The following is a 23,864-nucleotide window of genomic DNA, read 5'->3' as shown; positions in this document are numbered from 1 at the left end:
AAAACATTGTAAAATATTGTATGAAATGCCCAGTATAGGCAAATTCTTTCTTTCATAACTTTATCTTTCAGAGCAGTTTCGGGCTCATAGAAAAATTAAACAGAAGGTACAGATTTCCCATACACCTTCTGTCCCCACAAATACATAACTTCCCCATTATCAATACCTTCCACTAGACCCCACCTCCTAACACCTCCAAGTTGAGAATCAAATTTCTATTCCTTTTTTTTTTTTTTTTGAGATGAAGTCTTGCTTTGCCACCCAGGCTGGAGCACAGTGGAGCGATCTTAGCTCACTGCAACCTACACCTCCTAAGTTCAAGCGATTCTCCTGTCTCAGCCTCCAAAGAAGCTGGGACTACAGGCATGCACCATCATGCTCAGCTAACCTTTGTATTTTTAGTAGAGACAGGATTTTGCCATGTTGGTCAGGCTGGTCTCGAACTCCTGACCTTAGGTGATCCACTGGCCTTGGCCTCCCAAAGTGCTGGAATTACAGGTGTGAGCCACTGCACCCAGCCAAGGATCAAATTTCAACATGAGTTTTAGTGGGGATAAACAAACCATTTCCTAACCATAGTATCTTTATATGATAGCCTTGTATTGAGTGTTAAAAAATATCCTACCTGAGTCAGCTAATCATAAGAACAACATGAGATGGCTAAAAAATATTTTTCTTTTAAATGGAAAAGTGCTATGAAAGTAAAAGCTTAGATTCTATTGTGTAGAGTTAATCAGTTCAATAATCTCATCCCCTTTTTTACTTCTGAGAATACTATATTATATTGTATACGTTATACATCCCTCCCCACCATTGTGCTGATTGGTGCTGATAATTTCTTAGTATTTCTTAATTTCAGTTTAATCTGGCCAAAATTAAAAGTAAGAATTTTGTATATCTATGTTTTCAAAACACAATTAGATAATTTTCTGTCAATTTTTTGCTTTTTTTTTTTCTCTTTGGGAGCAAAGCAGAATGAAATATGTTTGTTTACTATGGTACTAGGAAAGGCAACCATGCCTATAAAACTATTTCCATGTTTAAATATCAACTAAATTAAAAGAAAATTCCAATCCTTGTGCAGCAAATGTGTATTTATTTTAAAGGTTAGGGCAAGTAAGCGATACATTTTGACACTCCAATGGTGATGTCATACTATTATAGTGCAAAGAACCTTAGGAAATGAAATGCTTAAAAGTTAGGAATATCAATTATTAACTCAATGTGCCTGCATACGTTTATGTGTCCCATTGTTGCAGCCTTAAAAACCAGCTAAAAACAAGCTTGGTCCTCTATATCCTGTCTTTTCCAGGTTGTTTTTTCACAGACCTGAGATTACCTATTCCTCTGAACCACTCAGCTCCCATTTTGAGGAGTCATTTGGCACTACCTTTATATATTGTTCTCATTTTAGGTAGCACGTACTCTGTGAGCTGAGTATGTTTCACTGGGCATAGTTAACGTTCATCATGCCTGCCAAGCTAAACACAATATATAATTATAAAATCAGGGGTTAGGTAAGCAGGAATTTCTATTTTAGCCACATTATCTAAAAGCTTTCAAATACCTCCATCTGAATTCTCCTTGTTTTTCCACTCCCATTCATAGACCTCCTGGCAGATAAAATGAAATGAAAGTAGGGAAAGCCGAGTAGTGAGAGTTAGAAAAAATCACGTGTAAATGCATCATATTTTTGTCTCAAATCTTATTTTCTGCTCTTTTGGCCAACTCCCTTCACCTCACCCTCCAACATTGCTAGACTCATTTTATACAGCAGAAGCTTCCTCTTTTTGAAGTCTATTTTTTGTCTTCCTAATTATATGAAATTTTGCTGAAACCTTGGAAAGTGAGTAAATAAATATTCTAATTAAAATATCTGGAATCATTTTCTCAAAGGTATTTCTTTTTTTTTTTTTTTTTTTTTTTTTGAGATGAAGTCTCCCTCTGTCACCCAGACTGGAGTGCAGTGGCTAGATCTCAGCTCACTGCAACTTCCATCTCCTGGATTCAAGCGATTCTCCTGCCTCAGCCTCCCGAGTAGCTGGGACAACAGGCACATTCCACCACATCTGACTAACTTTTTGTATTTTTAGTAGAGACGGGGTTTCACCATGTTAACCAGGATCTTCTGGATCTCCTGACGTTGTGATCTGCCCACGTCGGCCTCCCAAATGCTGGGATTACAGGTGTGAGCCACCGCACCCAGCCTCTTAAAGTTATTTCTAATAGTCTATGATAATAGCTTACAATAATTATGGAAAATTCAAATAATTATTGCATTAATTTTTGAAATAAATCTTTCAGTCTTCATTAAATCCTTTAAAATATTTGTTTGTTTAAAAACATCTGGTGGGTGAAGTCAAGTGTTTTGTAGGTTTAAAATGAAGTGTGCCTATTCCATGCATTTATGTGGCAAAGTTAGTTTTTGGTGTATTAATTTTCCCTCAAAATGTGAATATAAGTAATCGTTACATATCAATTTAACTTTTAATCAACATAACAGAGCTTTCCAACTTGTCTGCTAAGTTTCGAATATTTGTTGCCTGATTTACTCTTCCTGGAAACACAGGCCTAGGAAGCCTTGGATACAGGTTTCCCAGGTAGTCTTTGACAGGAGTCTGATTTAGATTCAGCAAGTGAGGAGAACATGAGCAAGATTTTGCAAATGGAATGACAGCCTAAGCTGCTGTAGCTGTGGCAAATCCATACGGGTCTGCAGCAACCTCAATTCTTGCCTCCTCAGAAGAAAGAATTCCACCGAGGGGAATAAGGCAGAGCTAGAGACCACAGGAAATTTTAGAGCAGGAGTGAAAGTTTATTAAAAAGCTTTAGAGCCAGAATGAAAGGAAGTAAAGTACTCTTGGAAGTGGGCCAAGAGGTGGACTTGAGAGATTCAAGTGTGTGGTTTGACCTTTACTAAAGGTTTTATGTGCTGGCAGGCTTCTGGGGTCTTGTGTCCCTTTCCCCCTGATTCTTCCCTTGGCTTGGGCTGTCCGCATGTGCAGTGGGCTGCCAGCACCTGTGAGGGGCTGCATGCACAATGTGTTTACTGAAGTTGTCCACATGCTCACTTCAGGCATTCATCCCTTACCAGTCGAATGTTTTTGGAAGGTCACATATCAGTTTAACTCTGCCATTTTGCCTCTTAGTGCATGTCCTTGAACCCACTTGCCCAAACCCTGAGATCATATCAGGAAGCTGCTGATGATCACCTTCAGGTTTTTTCTGTCTATTGGGAGACTGCCTTTCTCTGGTGCAGGCCACAACCAATCATTATTTTAGAGAGACCGTTTAACAACGGTCTGACCATCACCTGATGGTTGCCTGACATTTTTGGTGGGGGCAGTGGGGCCTCTCCTGCCCTGCTCAAGTCTGACTACTTACCCACTGTAACACTAACACTTCCTCATTTTCTGCCTGAAGCAAATCTGGCAGTCTCGTGGCATTTAGCACACTTGCTGTGCATTGAGTGCCTTCGAGGTGTTTCCCTAGAAATCACGTACTCACTGACTTGCTTCAGAAAACTGTGGCAAACAGGAGCTTTTCCTGCAGTAACAGATTGGGGTAGCTCTGCCACCTTTCTAATCACCCAAACCTGAGCAAACCCGAGAGCTAACTGCTGTCCTTCCTTACATTGGTTTCGCCAACCCTCCCATTAGCTTTAAAAGCAACTAACTCCTGGTATCATACCCTTTCCTTCTTAAAATATATACCTTGTTTTCTGTTTTTATGACTGAACTTTGAATAATGAAAATAGATATATGTTCTAGTAATTACTATCTTGAAAGATTTTTGTTTTTATTCTAATTAGATAGCATTGCTTAAAATATTTTTTAAAATAATAGTTTAAACAAAATATCTCAATCTTTAAATAATGTTAATTGAGTTGTCAGAATTCCCTCTTTAGAGTGTGGGCTTGATATCTGAAAACAGGTAGGAGTTGTGTAAATTGCTAAATAAAGTGGGTCACTGGTGGGCTGAATTGAGCTACCCCACTCTCCCAAATTCAAATGGTGCCCTCCTAACCTCCAGTACTGCAGAATGTGACTGTATCTGGAGACAGATCTCTAAAGTGGTAATTAAGTTAAAATGAAATCACTTTGGTAAGCCCACGTCCAATAGACTGGTGCCCTTATAAGACATTTTTACATAGACACACACAGAGGGAGACAGCCGTCTATAAGCCATCAAGAGAAACCAATCCTTCAGACACAATAGTCTCAAACTCTCAAACTTCTGCCCTCCGGAACTGTCAGACAAAAACGTTTCTGTTACTTAAGCCACCCGGTCTGTGGTCCTTTGTTATGGCAGTCCTATCAAACAAATATAGTCATCAGAAAAATAATTCGATTTTGGTTATTATGTGACTTTAAGGCATTAAACTTCATTTATAAAATATCTCAAGGATAATTCTACAAGAGAGGTATGGGCATAGATTACACAAAGACCATAATGTAATGAAAATCTCCCAAGATAAACTATACTGACAGAATTAACATTTATTTAAATGCTATTATAGAAGGGTTATTTTAAAAATTCATATAAGGAATATATCCATATTTATGGGTGATATGTTACATTTATATATAGATGTAACCATATAAATACATAAACATACATATGAATATGTTACATCTATATAGATGTTACATTTATATATAGATGTAACTACATAAATACATAAACATATATGAATATATGTTACATCTAAATTCCATTTTTTTGAATTTAATCTACAGATATTCACATTTACTTTATATTCTCTCTATATAGAGGGGGGAGGGGAAAAAGAGAAAGAGAGAGACATGATACATGATAGATGTGTCTGTTTTGATAAATACATTATGTTCCTATAAAACTATAGCATCTAAAAAATCAACTGTTTAAATGTAGTGTTGTATTTTTACAAGAGAATGAAACCTAATATTTATTACTCAGTCTTAATGTTAAAATAAGTCAACAAAGGCAAAAAAAATTCCCATGTAATTGTTTTCTACATGTGGGAAAAAGAACAATTACTACAAAAAGCACGCATTTTTACTTCACTATGATAGTCCCAAGTGATCATCAGGTTTTAAATTCTTAGCCTAGCCCTATTTTTTATGCAGAAAATAAAATTATTTTATCCACTGTCACTTGAGAACAGAGCCACTTATCAAAAGCATTATGTTCATTCCATAGAATTCTCCAGGTGTTATGGGGGTGGGTTATTTCATTGCCAAATTGCTGTTTGTTGGGTTGTACAACTTCATCCTCAAGCGGCACTAACTGAGAGTTCACGTTTTCCTAGTTTTGCCAGCAGAGTTGCAACTGCACTTTAACACACTTTTAGTGCTGCACCAAAGAGAAGATTAGAGAATCTTGTGAATGTATTTGTACTTAACTTTTCATAGACCAGGTCTTCCTAGACATACAGTGATTAGCCCCTCTTTTAGATCACTGTTGGCCTACATGCAGCTCCCCTCTTTCCCTTTGGAAATCACTACTTGATGAAGTAACTATGGGACTTAAACTTCACCAGACAGAGGAATTTCCAGTGAGGAAAGGTTGTGTCTCTGCTCCAATGTAGTTAATCTAAAAGTCCCTCAAGTCTTAGGTGTTAGTGATGGCAAAGCCTCATATGAGGTCATCCAGACCATCCCTTGGCAAGGTTTGCCTCAGCAGTGTTTGATGTTTGCTTTTCTCTAGTTAGTCCAGTCCTATTCACTGACTTAAACATTTTACAATTTAAAAAGTTCACTGGGGAATCCCAAAATTTTCTTCTCAGAGCAAATCAGCAGATAATAAAAACTTGAAAAATGTGAGAACCTTATTTTTCTAAAGCTCAAGAGGCAAAAATGTTCTCTTTTAAGGAAGAAAGAATATTTGTTTATTTTTCTCCTAGAGACTTCAATCTACTATATTTAATTTCTGTATATTTTTGGGACTCATTGACATATTTGTTACTTGTTTCATGTATTAATTGACATCAGTGTTTTAAGAATTATCGTGCTGAAACACTTACTTAAAATGGCTCTCTTGATGTTACATGGAGAAAATGGTCAACATAATGAGGCATGGGAAAATAAGACCACAGCCATTGAATGCAAGCCCAGCAGTACACTGCTCAGAACAGCCACGCACAATAGCAGTAACACTCTCAGAGGTCAGAGACCCACCAACAGGTGGATACTGTAAACTAATCAGACTGGATAGAGGTTGACTTGGAATTGCTAAGAAAGCTGAATATTTTGACCACCCCAATTTCTATTGGTGCTGATAGTATATAAAAGGCACATGTAAATTAGGAGGATTTAAGAGGTTCTGTGTTTATAGATTTACAACAAGAAAAGCCACTTTATTTCTGACTCTAATGATCTCATTTGACAATTTTGGTCTAGATATGTGCAATGACATATATAATATCACTTTCTGCTTCTCATAATGGCTAAGTACTATGTTGTAAACTAGTGTCTGCCAAGAGTAAATAGGAAAGCTGGAAAATATTTTTAATCTGTTTGCAAGTATTGGAGCATTACATATACAGTTGCTAGTTGAAGAGCTATTATTGAACAAAAAAAAAGCTCAGAGAAGTGTGGCTGACGAGTGGGCTTTTCTAAACAGTTTTTTGAACTTTTTGGTGAAACTATGACTATAGGGTTATTCTTTGGGGATTTTTCTGGGGTTTTTTCTGGTCTTTTTTTGTTGGTTTGTTTGGATGGTACTATTTCCCAAAGGAGTTTAATGATTTTTATTCCTAGCAACAATAGAATAATTTTTGTTGTATCACATCACCAATACTCAGTACTATCTATCAGGTATGTATGTATGTATATATGTATGCATTTATTTATTTTTCTGCTTTGTTGAAGTACAATTAACAAGAATCGTCTGTATTTATGGAGTCGAAAGTATGTGCTTAAAATAATGAGATCTATGAGTTTAGAGAAAGAACTTTATTTTTTAAAGCATTGCAACCTGTATGCTGGGAAGGATAGCCTCTGATCAAAACTGAAGGCAAGTATTTCAGAGACAAAAGGAAGAAGCTGAGATTTATGCCCAATGACATTAGCTATGCATACATATACAGTAGATTATGTGAGAATTTATGAATATTTATGAGGAATTCTTATATATAGTGAATAAACATACATGTTACATATGACCCATGTATACTTTGGGGTGAGACTTAACATTAAAATGTATTAAAATTAGGCTCTCTGTGTCAAAAAGTGAAACAAATCACAAAGGCACTTTGTAGGCAATCTCTGCAAACTATTTTGTGGTCAGTGGTAAGTTATCAGGAAGGAATGCATTATAAAGCTGGTCAGCTACCATGGTGAACCCACTAAAAGGGATGGCAGCCTGGCCCCAGTGTTGAAGTCAGTGGAGGGATCTTTTAGTGTTTGTTTCTCATGTGCTGGTTTCTGTTTATCTCTTAGAAAAGAAACTTAGTTAGCCAAAGGGAGAATGGGTACTGAGGCTTATCTAATCTCCTATCTTCTGAAATCCAGGAAACTTAAAGTTTTACTGAAGTATCTGTAGCTAAGAGGGCATCATTCAGTCTCTTAGGGACATCATATTTTATTTTTATTCCACAAAAGGGATGCTTTAATATATGTACACCTTGTGAAATGATGACCACAATCAGACTAATTAATATATATATTGCCTCGTAGTCATATTTTTTGCGTATGCTGAGAACATTTAAGGTCTACTCTTTTAACAAATTTCAAACACATAGTGCAGTATTATTAACTGTAGTCACCATGCTGTACACTTCATCATCAGAATTTATTCATCTTGCCTAACTTACTTTATTCATTCATCCATTGATGAACACTTAGGTTTGGTTCCATCTTTTGGCTATTGTGAATACTTCTGTAACCAATACTGGGGTGAAGATGTCTCTTTGAGAGATTGAATTTATTTTCTTTGGATATGTGGTTTTATCTCTTTGTTCAACCTCTTACTTTGCTCATGTGTTGTTTTCTTGATTTCATGTAGTCATCCATTTGTGTTCTCTTATAGCTCATTGAGCTTCTTAAGATAGAGTTCTCTTTTAAGCAATTTATAGATTGCCATTTCTTTTTGTGTCCATTACTAGAGATTTATTTTTTTTCCTTTGGTGGTGTTTTTCCAATTATTTATGAGTCTTATTGGCCTTGCTTCATTGTCTGTGTATTTAAAGAACTAAGATCTTCAATTCTATAAAAACTGGCTTTGGCAAGGAAAGCTCTTCATCCAACTGTCCATCCAGAATTCTGAGTGGGCCAGGTGTCAGCTTCTGTGAGCAGGTTTGCTGCTGGAGTGTATGGGTGGGCTGGCCCTGGTTCCTGGGTCAGGAAATGTGTAGACTTGAAGCCCAGGTCCACAGTGATAGGCTTGATTCTGCAACCTTAGGGGCCAGTTGACTCCTAGGTCCACTGGAGTGGGCCTGGGGCCTATAGTCCTTTTAGTCTAAGTCAGTAGGAGGCAATGTAGTGCAAGGTTCTACTGGGGTAGGCCTGACCCTAGGTTTTCTGGAATGACCCTGGATCCTGGGTTCACTGGAGCCTGGGGCCATGAGCATTACCCTGGAGCCTGTGATGGTTGACCTTGGCCCTGCACCAGGCTCTACTGAGGTAAACTAATACCCTGGATCTTCTGGAGCAGGCCTGGACACTATGGCTTCTGAAACCTGTGGCCACAAGGACTGGGCTGGAGCCTGGGGCTGCACTGGGGTGGACCTGGAGCATGAGCCTGTGGAAACCAGTCTAGAGCCTGGGACAGAATGGCTAGACTCATGCTGGTGTGGTTCTGAAGGCCCTGTTCATAGGTGCTGGCCTAGAGCCTCAGATCATGAGAGCTGACCTGATGACAGGGCCTGGGATAGACCTGGTGCTGGCATCCATGGTGAAGTCGGGTGTTCATTCCACTCTCCTTCCCTCATGCAGATGCTGCCTGGGCATGAGAAAGGAGTAACATGGATAATGTGACACTAGTTTTCTTACCCTCTTCAGTGTGTCTTACTTATTTCTGTTATGTAATTGCTGATTTGGATTTCTTAATGTTTTATAAAGATATTTTGTGGGTAGTTGTTATACTTGATGTTTTTTTAAGGGATCGAGCACTGGAAGATCCTATTCTGCCATCTTGCTAACATCTCTCTGTTGTTTCTACTTTGTATGCATTTCTCTTTAGTTTATACCTAAAATAAGAATGATGCATCATACAGCATTTATATTTTCACTTTGGAAAATACTGCCAAAGTTTTCAAAAATGATTGAATATATTTACACTCCCCTTAGCAATGCAAGAAGATTCCGTTTGTTACACTTTAAGCTATATTACTGAATAAATGTTAAGCATTGAAATAATATTCTTGGTTACTCCTCTGATACCATTATGTAGGATAATGTCCTTCTTCTTAGGACATGCAGGCTGAAGTACTTCAGGGAAAAATGTTATGATGTCTCAAACTTAATTTCAAATAGTTGAACAAGAACAACAAAAAGGATGGGTGGATAGAGAGATGTGTAGATAAGTAGAGACAGAGAAAACATGGTAAACATTAAAAATAGGTCAACCTAGACAAAATATATATTTCAAGCCATGCAAAGACATGGAGGGAATAGAATGCTTATTACTGAATGAAAGGAGACAATCTGAAAAAGTTATATACTATATGATTCCAACTATATGACATTCAGGAAAAATCAAAATACAAAAAAGAAAAAAATCAGTTATTCGCCAGGGCTTAGGGTAGAGGGAGGGATAAATAGGTGGAGCACTGGGGACTTTTAAGACAGTGAAACTATTTGTTTGATACTATGAAGCTGTTCACATGTCACTAAATTATCCAAGCCCATAGAATGTACAGCAACAAGAATGAACGTTAATATGGACCTTGAGTGATTATGATATGTCAATACAGATTCATCAAATGTGATAAATATATCTCTCTGGCAGGAGAAGTGGACAATGATAGAAGCTATGCATGCGTGATGTATGGGGACAGTGAGTATGTAGGACCTCTCTGTACCTTCCACTCTACTGTCAACCTAAAACTGATTTAAAAGTAGTCTATTTTTCTAAAAAGGAGGAAAGAAATGATATAGACCAGAAAGGACAAATAAAAAACAAATAATTATATTTTAAACCCAAACATTTTAAATGTAAACAAAGTAAATATTTCATACAAAACACAAACATTGTCAGACTGGATAACATCAGTTTTAGGAAGTCTTATATACAAAACCAAAGCCTAATTTACAGACTTTTACAATAATATTCAGAATACCAGTGAGAGAAAGGAGATGAGATGGGCAGAACAGATAGAAATCATGCGGTATTTAACATGTCTTATAATAGATTTTGCAATGACAGTTGTACAATTTTATAACTTTTTGAAATAATGAATATGTTATGTACCATAAGTTGTAATAAACAACAGAAGGGCGATTTATTTTAATATCCTTTTTGTACATTTGGAAATATCACAGATTCCTTTCCAGGAAGTTTGAGGACTTCAGATAGGAATGTAGGCAGGATTTTTAAAGTATGAAATAGGCAACAGGTTTCATTTGAAATGTTCAATACTTTTCATAGCTTTATGCTGATAACATTCCAGTTCTATGAAAACAGTACAAAAATGGTGAAGTTGAATAGAATATCTGCTAATATTATATTCTCTGCCAATTATACCAAGGAAAATTAGTTACATATAACTTTTTTGGAATAGGGACTTTTATGACTATTACTAAGTCACAGCCAAAAATTCATACTTTGCTTTATATTTGTCAATAGAAAAAAATCAAATATCCATAGTAATAACCATCTTTCTTCCATTAGAAATATAATAATATTCCTGATAGACTGTTTTAAATTATAATTCTACCATGTAGAGAAAATACTGGTAAAGTTTAATTTACAGTCATAGAAAATGCTACCTCATGAATCCAAGAAGACCAAGAGTCCAAAGAAAACTTAAATTAGTAAGTCTTTTTCTTAGTCAATAGTGTCTTTAACCAAATTTTACAATTTCTTCCAATTTTCTTTGTCTTCTTTGTTGCAATTTGTTTTATGAGCATCATTCATCTAGAAAATTACTCTTAGAGAAGAAAATAATATAATCTGAAGTAACATTGCTGTTTACCACAATTATATAAAAAATAAAGTTTTGAAACAGTTTTTGAAACTGTGATCATTTGGCCTGGATAATGAAAAGTTATTTTGCTTTTCTCAAAACTTATAAACAGTTTGAAATGTTGCAACAGTTTTATTCAAACTTTTTATTACTCATTTTTGAACTTAGATTTAAATTGCTACAGATTAGAAGACACCAATAATTAAAATACACTCTTTTGTCTTGTTTTCAAATCAGGCAAAGTATTACCTACTCAGGCACATGGAGGCCTGCAGTGAATAGATATCAATTTTTCTTAGTTTTATGTAACATTGGGCTATTTTCAAAATGTTTCTCACTATTTTATTTGGTGCTCACAACAGCTTTCTAATTAAGAGAGAAAAAAAGACAATTCTCAACATTTCAGAGATAAGGGAATAAAGCCACAAAGTTTAAGTAAACCCACGTTGGATGGCAAGTGATGAATTAAATAGATCTTTGAGAAATTACTTATTATCCAACATTTATAAGTGTCTCCAAATTTCCATGCTCCATCTATATACTGTTCAGAAACACTTCCTATAGGCCTTGTGCCTTATGGTTGCAATGGTTGATAGCGATGGCGATGGTAAGGATAAAGTGAATGTGTGCACACACACAAGTAGGAAAAGAAAAGAGCACAACAGAAATTAAAGAGGAATAATAAAATTAAAGAAAAGATTTCAAAAGAGTAGAAATACAACTATAACAGCCAAGACTAGCTAGTCTTTTCAAAGAAACAAAAGGAGAAAACAGAAATCTAATAATATTAAAATGAAGTTAATTTACATTTTTGCTAACAGGGTACATATAATGAATAACTACTTCACTTTGCTGAATCATGAAAAAATAATATTTGAGAATTTTACTACCAATGAATATATTGTTTAGATAATCAATTACTATTACTGGGGACCATATAACCACATAGTCAAGGTATAGCAGAGAGGCAATGAATCTCACCACAAAAGTAAACATTCCATACTAAAGCTTCTTACACCAAAAACCAGTTTTAGTTATTATAAACGAAATTAATGGGTTGTAGGCACTGATATTATATAATACTATATCTTTATAGAGTCTATTGTTTATACAGCCTATTGTTATGATTGTTTATATATAAACTAATATTTTATGCTATATAAATTGCTATCACAATTCTATGGCAAGAATGCATGTACCATATTCTGTTTCCAGAAGTACCAAGAATGGGTGACCTGTAGGAAAAATTCTATGAAAAATTCCAATAGAGGAGTTACATTATATTACACTTACAATTCATAATATTTATTTATGGTAGATAAAAATTCACATGTTAAAAATACAGAAAAATATACATAATGTGAAATTTTTATAATGATGACAGTACAGAAACAATACTACTGTCCTGATAAAGAGCAAAGAAAATACACTAAATCAATTAACTACTTTCTCAGGCGATTTGGTTTCACCTTTTGCTCTACTATATATGGGCTTGTGTCACTCAGATCCCGTAGTAGTATGTTTTAAAGAAGGATATTGTCACTAAATGTCTTATCTTAAATAAGGGAAAAAAACTTAATGTCCCCCAAGCCCAAAAATAAAACTCTCATTTGAGAAAAATCTACAGATAAATATTTTAAAAGAAGTTTTTCAATTTTCTCTCTTTTCAAATTGGATCATTTTTGTTGCTCTTGCTTCAAGTTTGCTTTTCTCTTCTCGATCGTCTCTGTGCCACATTTAAGCCCATCCAGTAAAAGCTTTTTTTTCAGATGTTGTACTTTTTTGTTCTAAATTTTTCTTTTGGTTCTTATTGTAGTTTCTATTTCTCTACTGAGATTTTCTCTCTTTTCAGTTATTATGAATGTACCTTTTCTTGCCATCGTAAGTACGGTTATAATAACCACTGTAAGTTCTTTGTCTCACAATCCCAACTCTATAGGACTCACTGTTTCTGTGATATTCTCTCCAAGAATGGAAAGCCTGGGTGTGGTCATGAGAAAAGAGACAGACTCAGGTGGAGGGCATTGACAGAATGAAATGGTGCATTCTCAAGACTCTTTAGAACATGAGAGACAGGGACAGATTGAAGAACAGTTCAAAGATGATGAGACCTGACACCTAAGTGCAGCATGTGTTTCTGAACAGATCCCAGTCAAGGAAGGAAAAAGATGTTGTTAGGATAGTTGATGAAATTTAAATGATATCTGTGGTTTGAATGATAATATTATATCAATATTGATTTCTTAATTGAGAGAAGCGTCTAATGGCAATGAAGGACAATTTTGTTTTGGGGAAGAAAGAGAGATGGAACAAGTGCAATGAAGTGTTAACAGTTAGAGACTCTGGAATCTGGGATTACTTTGGCAGAGGAACCTGGGAGTTCTTTGGCAAACTGTATGTATGTTTGAAGCTATTTCAAAATACAGACAAATAAAAATAATGATGCAAATTAAAAATCATAAATGAAAATAAACAAAAATTCAACTATATGTTCTGTGAGATTTGGAATATGGTAACACTATTATCGATCTGGATATTTGGCAAATATGATAAAATGGTAACATTATTATTGATCTGGATCCTTGGCAAACATGAAAATGTCTTTGAACTTTGTTCATAATTTTATCTTTCCCATGCAGATGAAAACAACATAATTTTTTGCCATATATGTAATGCTCTTCAGAATCTGGCTCCAGAACACAGTGATTAGTTGGAAGGCCCTCTGAAATTCAGGGAAGAGTCAGATCATCCCTTTCCCAACATGAGACTCAGAAGAATGAAGCTGACTGAAGCTCAGTAGCTGAGTTCATTTGTTTATCAAATATTGGCTGACTGATGCCTGACTTCTTGGAACTAGCCAAGTCCCCCTGGCTGGCTGGTTGGCTGAACTTCTGATCTTTCCTTCCTGAACCTTCCCCATCAACTCCTGTTTCTGCCTTTGCTCTTTTTGCTGGTTGGCTGCCCTCCCTGAGGCTACCAAAATGTTGCCAAAAGATTGAGTGTACCGGTAATGATAATAAAATGGACTCAATACAGGCAGAGACCTCAGATAAAAACAAGAAAACTCACAGTTAAAAAAGTCATTCTGTATGCTGAAATGTGTAGCTATAAATTTTTTGAGTATTTTAACTAGTTGACCATGGTCTACTTACTTGAAGTAGGAAAGCAGTAGCATAATTTCACGCATAAATATTTTTAGACAATGACATTATTACTTTCAACTAGTAGTAAATTAACAAAATACAGTGAGAGTAGAGTAGAGAGATAAAACATTTAAGATATAATAAATAGTTTCTAGCTCTAGGCACTGTGCTAATAATCTTAGCCTTGAATCTTCTTCATACAGTGAAGAAGCTAAGAACAATGGGAGTAGAGCCTAAATTGTGCCTAGGCTGTGTCAGACTGCAAAAGCCCACACCCAGCTATACAACTTGACAAACTGCACTCTGGTGAATGAATCAACTATGATTCATTTCATAATGGACCAAAGTTTCTGCCAATCAGTCAGTCCTAGGCACATTTACCTTCCAAGTTGAACAATCAATTAGTTACACTTCCTACTTTACCTAGATCTTCAGATTATCAATATTTTCTTCATTCTTTTACTTATTTAATGTCACATGACTACCCTCAATAATAGTATACATGAATGTTTGTGTTGGTGATAGGAGGTCAGTCAGATTGTTCCAGATAACCACTGCCTTTCTACCTTGCCTAAATCAGTATTTCACATATTCTTTTCCTTAAAATTTGACATAGGCTGGGTGCAGTGGTGCATGCCTGTAATCCCAGCACTTTGGGAGGCCAAGGCAGGTGGCTCACCTGAAGTCGGGAATTCAAGACCAGCCTGACCAACATGGAGAAACCCCATCTCTACTGAAAATACAAAATTAGCCGGGCGTGTGGGCACATGCCTGTAATCCCAGCTACTCAGAAGGCTGAGGCAGGAGAATCACTTGAACCTGGAAGGCGGAGGTTGCTGTGAGTCGAGATCCAGCCATTGCACTTCAGCCTGGGCAACAAGTGTGAAACTCTGTTTCAGGGGGAAGAAAACTGATATAGGTTTTTATCTGCTGAGAGTACAAGTTAATAAATGGCATCACAATTGGACATCCTTTTCTAATGGTATAATTGCATTTTATAACTGTATGAAAAAACTCAAGGAGATTGCTATTATTCTACTTATTTGGGTTAAAATGATAAAAGAAGTGTTTTTCAGATGGAGAACCCCCTTATATCAAAACATGTCTGCCATTTCAGCTACTCTAGTGTCTGAAAATAGTTGAGACACTAGTTCAGCAAACGGGTTTACTGAAGCACCTCTAATGATGATAAGAGATGTTTCTTCTGAAGTGGACTGACAAAGTCAGGAAGATTTTTTGAACTCACAAATTGATGTATTATGATTGGAACAACTTCTGCATTTTATCTGTACTATGACAATGGTTAAAATTAAAATTGTTTACTGTTATAAAATTAACTCCCTAGAAGATTAAGTCATAGTTACCTAGTATTTCTCCTATTCCATAGTACACTGTATTTCTAGTTTAGTTTGTGTTTTACTTTGAGAAGAGGAGCTTTATCAAAGAGAGGAGTTAAAATAATTGGGAAAATTTTGAAGACCTAATGTAATTTAACACCGATCGAGTTACATTAAATAGGTGTCTACTTTTTTGATTCCACATACATAAAATTTTTCCTTTACTGAATGCTCAGAAGATCATAAAATGAGTTTTTGATCTTCTGAGTTTGTGTATTTGAGTATGTGTATATGTTTATATATGTGCATGTATGTATCCCAGAAATGATTTTGAGTGTATCAACCCAAATCTCCATCCAATTCAATTTGATCCCAAAGACTTGAGTTTGTCAGACCTTGAAAAAGTTAAATAATTAACTTAAACCGTGAAACAGAAAAATAAGCTGTATCATCAATATTGAGGATATTTTAAATACTGAATTTCCTTAGAATGAAGAATGGTTCACAATTTTGTAGTAGCCTTGTCTTTCGATATTATTAATTAATATTGGCTAAAGGTATGCTGAATTAAAGAATCATTCCATTTATCTGAGTAGAAGTCTAAATCAAATCATGGAAAATAGGTCATTCAACCAAAATAGCAAGTTTAGAAAACTACAACTAAAACTTTCAGTATTGAGTTTACATAACAATCCACACCATATACAAATAACCATTTTCAACAATCAGTTATTTAAAAACTTAACATAATAAACTGATCCAGAAGAAATAATATGCTATTGTATATAATTCAAAAAGTTGAAAGATTCAATACTCTACAGAAATCATTTCCAGTGATCGCCTTTTTTATTTTTATTTTTTTTTTATGGTAAACATGACCAGGTAATCCAGTGATCTCTTAATTGTTGCAAAACAAAGAGATATTTTTCTTAAGTTTGTACAGTTTTACTAAGATTTTTCAGCCAATATTGTTTGATATAAATTTCCCTATTCATCCTCAAAAAGATTACGGAATAGTTTGGATAGCTGATGCTTAAAATTTAGCAGTATGAGGCCAACTAAGGTGAATAACTTGTGATGAGGGTGGAACACTTATTTCTACCTTGTTTAAGAAAGCTATTGTACAAGGCTCTTTAAGAACCAATCAGATGAACTAAACTGTATGATAAACTGAAATGATATAGGCAAAATTATTTGATTCAAATTGCATTATAAAACTGCTTTATGAAAACTATATTGGGTAAGTACTCTAAATATCCTAATTAATAATATAATGTGATAATAACTATATTGGGTAAGCGCTGTAATGTCCTAATTAATAGTTTATAGTGGTGAGTAGATTGTCCATAAGAAAGGACTACCTCTGATGTGTATGGAGAAAAGAACTAGAGAGACATTGGGAGTTTCTGGCTGCCTCCAATTCAGTTTGCAAAGAGTTTTGAGAAAGATGAAATAATGAATGCAACAGCAAGGTCAAGATACGCACAGAAGCAAGAAGCAGTTTGTTCCAGCCTAGAAAAAGAAATAAAATATCAGTGTCATTAGTAAAGTAAATGGATTTTTCAAACTGAGTTCAATTTCTCTACAACTTAGCCATATGCTGTTTGATAGCATTTTGATTTTTTAATATTATCCAATATTTTAGATATCTACATATTTCTAAAATATGAAAATCTATGAAGAGAAAATATGCTATTGGATACTCTTTATGTGATTTCCTGGTTTCACACCTGATTTACTAGTATCGCATTGATATCATGCCCTAAAGAGAATCTGAAACATTACGAGTGCTTATTTTTTGAGTGAGACACTTGAAAAGCCAAATGAATTTTCTTGTTATGTTGCCTGCTTCACTAACAGGAGAAGCTTTGGTATCCAGGATTACAATACGTCAAATGACAAAGAGAATGGCAGAAAAGTATGATAGTATTAGTACTCTTCCAGATGTAAAGTTCAATTTAAACTAGTTTTTTAGCAAAATAGAATTGGAATGATGAATACATTTTAAAAAGGAATGTATTTTATTATTTAACTGAAAATTCTGGGGTATAACTGGATCCAGGTGCTTGTAAGATGTCATTCATAGCTCAGTTTCTCCATCTATCAGGCAGGTTTTCATTAAGTAGCGGGCAAGTAACTGATTGAAACTCAAGATAGATATATATGTGTGTGTATATATATATATATATATATATATATATATCTCCACACACAGCTTTGCAACATTGGAAATAAAAGTCAGTCTTATAAAAGAAAAATTTCCTCAATAGCTTAAAAAAAAATAAGCCCCCTTAGACTCATGAATCTAGACCTGAAGCACATTATAGAAAATGCATGCTTTAGAAGAATGGGGGCTTTGTTACCAGCAGAAAAATAAAATAATAATAATAATAAAAACCACTGCCACTTGACTAGTCTAGAGTTCAATATAAACTTAGGCCCTGAGTGTATTCCCCTGGCCCACAAAAGGGATTTATTTGAACTTCTTAAAGGAGGGGGTCAGGTGCAACAAAGAATATCTGAATATGAAAAGTGTTACAAGTGTTGTGGGATAGGGAATGGTATCCCAAAAATGTAAATCAAGTGGCCAAGAATGTGTTTTAATACTTTTAATAGCCCTGGACTTTGTAATAAATCTTTGTAGGGTGAGAGTTTGAGTTTTTTAAAAAATATATACATATATGAAGACTTTCTCTTTATAACCAAAATCAGTCACTGTAATTTAACATTTACTGTCTCTGGATTATAAATGGTAGGGTTTGCAAATTAATTGATTATATTTCATGGTCTTTGGGGAGTATATTTTCAATTATTAACAGTGGACAATATTGCCTACTCTTTCATTAATTGCATTCCATCAAGAATGCAAAATAAAAATTCTTATAAAAGTGTAATGAGATAAATTGAAAAATTTCCATAATGAGATAAACTGAAAAAAACCAACATACCAGGATTTTTAGAAGCTGATTAAAATGAAAATACCAAAATTAAACATATTGACAAACAAAAAGTTGATATTTCTATTTTAATTAAAACTATAATTGGCCTGGCTTGGTGGCTCACGCCTATAATCCCAACACTTTGAGAGGCCAAGAGCAGGTGATCACCTGAGGTCAGGAGTTTGAGAGCAAACTGGCCAACATGGTGAAACCCCGACTCTACTAAAAATTCGAAAATTAGCCAGGCATGATGGTGGGCACCTGTAATCCCAGATGCTCAGGAGGCTGAGGCAGGAGAATCACTTGAACCTGGAAGGTAGAGGTTGCCGTGAGGCAAGATCACGCCTTTGCACTCCAGCTAGACACTGTCAAAAAAAAAAAAAAAAAAAAACTATAATTATCTCAACACTCTAAACGAAGTCTTCTGAGATCTTCTATATTTCCCTAATAGAGATACATGACCTCTTGTAATCGACAAAAATTTTTATTCTTTATTACTTATATGTGAAATAAGAATTAAAAGAGTATTCAACAGTCATAAAACTACTTTGCAAACACAAACCAAGTTTGTGTAAGTACTTGTGTAAGTTAAGTACTATATTTAAAGTTACATTTTAAGTCAGGTTTTAGTTTTAAAAGTACCTGTTTAATCCACCTGTGAGAAGCTTAAAACTCACAATTTTTGTTTACTTCAAAGTTTTATTAAATTCTTACTTTCTACTACATGAATTAATTCAAAATCAGCACATATATGTTTAATGTTAATTTGTGACATAAGCATCTATTCCTAACTGCTCGATTTCAAACACCTAAAAGTCTAGGACCTTAAAATGAGATTTTCTTTTTATTGGTTTACATTGTCCACTAGAGAAAAGAACAAAATATCTTAATTATCATAGAGATTATAAATATGCCTTCAATGTGATGTCAAATATTATTTTTCTGTAGTGCTCTAGATAGGCCTATAATTCACCTCTGCTAACTATACATAAGCTTTATTAAGGTATAATTGACAAATAAAATTATATATATTTAAGGTATACAGTGTGATGTTTTATAATACATATACATTGTGAAATGATTACCAAAATCATGCTAAATAATATTTCCATCATTTTACATGGTTTTTGGTGTGTGTGTATATGAGTGGTGAGAATATTTAAGATCGACTTAATTAGCAAATTTCAAGTCCACTTTCTTTTTAATGAAAATGTTATGTCATTCTCCCTTGTATATTACCATTACTTATGTTTATACATTCTCCTCCAAGTTTGGATTTGTAGCATTTAGAAAATCCAAAGTCAAATGAAAAGTATTGCTTGAAAAAAGCTTCTATTTTAACAATACATAATACATATTGTTACCGCACCATTTGTCATTTGTTCATCATAATTTATCTCTGAAACAATAAAATGAGGTGTTGCTGACGTTTTCTGAAGAATCAGGTTGGCAGGCAAGAGACATATGCTAACCAGAGAGCTCTTTTCATTTTTCTAAAATTTGTAATCCAACTGATTACTTCTCCTAAGTGAGCATCAAAACTGCATAGTGGCCAGGTGCAGTGGCTCACGCCTGTAATCCCAGTACTTTGGGAGGCTGAAGCAGGAGAATTGCTTGAGACTTGGAGTTCAAAAACAGCGTGGGCAACACAGTGAGACCCCCATTTCTAATATATAAAACTGTATGTGGTGATACAATCCTGTAGTCCTAGCTACTTGGGAGGCTGAGGCTACAGAATCCCATGAGTACAGAAGTTCAAGGCTACAATGAGCTAGGATTGACCCACTACACTCCAGACTGGGCAACAGAGTAAGATTCTGTCTCTAAGAAAATAAAAACAAAAATGGCATGGCTTATGAGTACAATTAAAACTAATTTCAAATAAACAATTTCTTGACTACCCAGAATGTTTTAGTAGAGTGAAGGACACCCAATATCCAGTAGTGAGGATCAAATGGGAGAGATTTTGCAAAGACTATCAGGAAGAAATGGCTATAGAAACTTAATTTTCTTTAAGTTTTTCATCTTTTTCTCAAATGCATCACAAAAATTTGAGTGTTGATGTCAAAGAACCAAGCAAATGATCCAATAATCCAACATAATTTTCAATGTTTTGTTACCAAAAATAAGGCTAAGTAAAGAATTATAATAATAATATAGTAGTAAATTGTATGCTCAGTGGAATACCTAATAAAAATTCTTTAATGAAAAATCTAATGTGGCTGTGTTAGACAGAATAATGGTCCCTTAAAGATGTCCCAGCAATTTGAGATTCAACCTGCAGTTGCTGGCTTTCAAGAGGAAAGAAAGGGAGCATGAATTAAGGAATATGGGCAACCTCTCCTAGTGCCAAAAAGCAAGGAAATGGATTCTCTTCTAGAGCCTCCAGAAGCAACATAGTCATGCTGACACCTTGATTTTAGTCATTGAAGCCCATTTTGAACTTCTGACCTCCAGGTATGTAAAATAATAAATCTGTGATGTTTTCAGCCACTAAGTTTGTAGTAATTTTTAAAGGCTGCAATAGGAAGCTAACACAAAGCTCAGTCACCATCAATAAAATGAAATGTTGAGAAAGCAAGTGGATGTGTGAAAACTGGATAAATAAACAACCACAAAACATATGATTTATTGTCTGACAAGATATTTGAGACTTGTTTATCTAATCAGCTAACTCAGCAATTTTGCCCTAATGTTTCTTAAATTGATCACACACATAAATTCATATGCCTTACCCTTTACAAAGCGTTTTGAGCAAGATTTAGCATCTTTCTCCTTCATTAATGAGTTGAATAAAATTCTTATTGTGTTCATTTTATACTTGCGTCAGGGCGATTTTTTACTTTTTGAGAAGTATCATTTAACACAAGAAAAGCCAGCAAAGAAGTCTTAGGAAAAACAAGTATGAAAATAATAAGAAGCCCAGGAGAGAATAGTAACAGGAAACAAGAAAATAAGAATTTTAAGAGGTGTTAACAGTGGGAATGCACAAGTATGGCAAGCAGGCTGAAGATTCACATGTGTGACTGGAAGATGACGAATTGGAAGAAGAGCAGATAAGTCTATAAAGATTAAAACAAACAAAAAAGTTAATCAGTAAGCGATAAAGAAAAAGAGACAGTAGGACCATTGAATTTTAAAAGAAGTTAGGTAATATGAGAAAGAAACATGGTGTAGTTAGTAAAGAAAAGCAGTCATACGAGAAAGTACCTGTTTAGGGTGAGGAAGTTTTAATGAGAAAGGAGCTGGCAAAAAAGATAGCAAGGGTCCAGGTTCAAAAATACATGGACTGTGGCAGAGGCAAGGGGTCAAGGGTATATGTAGCGTCGAAAAAAAAGTCCTGAGGACATGTCTTCAAACACTGTTAATCCTCCCTAGTGAAGGAGAATGGAAATTTCTCTGCAGCAAGGAGGAAGGAAGACCAAAAAAAAAAAAAAAAAAAAAAAAGAGAGATAGAAGAAGGTGTAGAATGACTTCATACCCAATAGAAATTGTTTTCTTAATGGCTTCAGAGGCAAAGAGATTTGACTTATGTTTGTGGTAATAAAAGGGCTCAAGTTGGAAATGGGTGAGATTTTTAATAGAAATTATAGAAAAGGTAAGGAAGGTTGAGTAAAATAACCACCAAGCATCGCTGGAAAAAGCTGGGGCTGGAAATCTGTACTAGAATCAGGCCAATGCAATTATCTTCCTCACATTCTCAAGAGTCTTTTCAAAATCTCCTAAACATACAATGTTCTTCAGCCTTTCTTTATTGCAAATGTTTATTCCAGATTTGATGTTTATTCTCTTTATATTTTAGCTTTTTAAAGGCAATATTATTGCTAAAATACTCTCTCCTTGAGAGATCAAGGAAATCCTTCCCTTCTCCCTCAACTTGATTAAGCCAGAAAACTCAGGTCAGATAGAAAGCCTGGGAAGTACCAGATGTATCTTTGTCAGAAAAGTATGAAAAACACATTCTACCCCAACAGAATTTTATACAAGAAGTCCAGAATTATAAAACTAAAAATATTTCCTGTGGTTATAAATTCTGATTTACCACCAATTTGATACACTATAACAATTTCACTCCCACAGGCAGTCTCTAAAGTTCATTAGCAAAAAGTAGACAGAGCTCCAGTCCCGGAGAATTTTCAGCCTCAGTCACCTTCCCCATCACTGTGGGCTATGGCACAAACTCACAATGCAATTTAATTCTGTGGTCAGGTATGTGCTGTCATCACAGCAGTTGTCTGGCCAAATATTAAGAAAATGTTAGAGAACACATTTGTAATTATAAACATCATGTATATGGATTTAAGTATACCAAAACATTTAAAGTACTTTTACTATGCCTTTCTTTTCCTTTTAGCTTCTAAAATACATATATAAAGGTATATATATATATGGATATATGGATTTTGAAAAATTATAAAATTAACCTTTCTCTCTCTCCACATACATATATATGCTTTCTTGTATGGGAATATGGAACTCACATGCCTACCTCTACTCTGTGATGTTTCCATGGTATTTTTTCAGCTGTCATGTGATTCACCCCTGAAAATCGTTAGCATCTGAAATCACTTACTGTCCATGAAAATTTTCAGTATGACTTCAGAATATTGAGTTACATTTTAAGATAAATAAACCTGTCTGTCGATCTCATTCACACAAAACCTAACACCATACTTCAGAATTTTAAAAGATTCTGCTTGGGCATGGACAACAAGTGGGCAGAAAAGGCATTCCAGAAAGTTCAAATATAAAAAATTAGCAGGGTGGCTTTGAAAATTTGTATCATTAAATGCTTTCAAATTCTGAATTTTTATGCAAATGGCTAAATGTTCTTAAATACTAAATGTATAAAAATGTAAATAACACTCCTGTTTATAATTCAGATTTCATTCTTTTACATTATATTTATATTATTTTAAATTACTAGTCCAAAAAACTAGTCCAAATAAAAAAATATTGATAATAATTAATATTTCTTTAAATATAAAAAAATCCAAGATTTGCAAATGTGAAATCTTAGCTCATTTCTCCAGCTATAAGTCCTTAAATGACAAAGAAAGTATGCACTTACACATTTTAGAGGACACGAATCAAGTTCACAAATATCACTGAGTCTTTGGCTCAAACTTCTTTGCTATCTTCCCCCTGCTGAACTACAACTAACATATGAGTTTAGAAAGAACACTCCATGTTCTTTACATGTTACAACAATCGTTAAAAGTATTTCCTATGAGTCAGACCCTGCTCTAAGACCTTTTCATGCTCTAATGTAATCTAATTTTCAAAAACTTAAGGGCCCATTTCACAGATGATTACGGCTAAAGTTCAGAGAAGTTCA

This window comes from Sapajus apella, unplaced genomic scaffold (genome assembly GCF_009761245.1).
Source record: "Sapajus apella isolate SASKATOON/1434 unplaced genomic scaffold, GSC_monkey_1.0 scaffold27, whole genome shotgun sequence".
In the NCBI taxonomy this organism is placed as follows: Eukaryota; Metazoa; Chordata; class Mammalia; order Primates; family Cebidae; genus Sapajus; species Sapajus apella.
The sequence above is the reverse complement of the archived record's forward strand: the minus strand, read 5'-3'. Positions refer to the sequence as shown.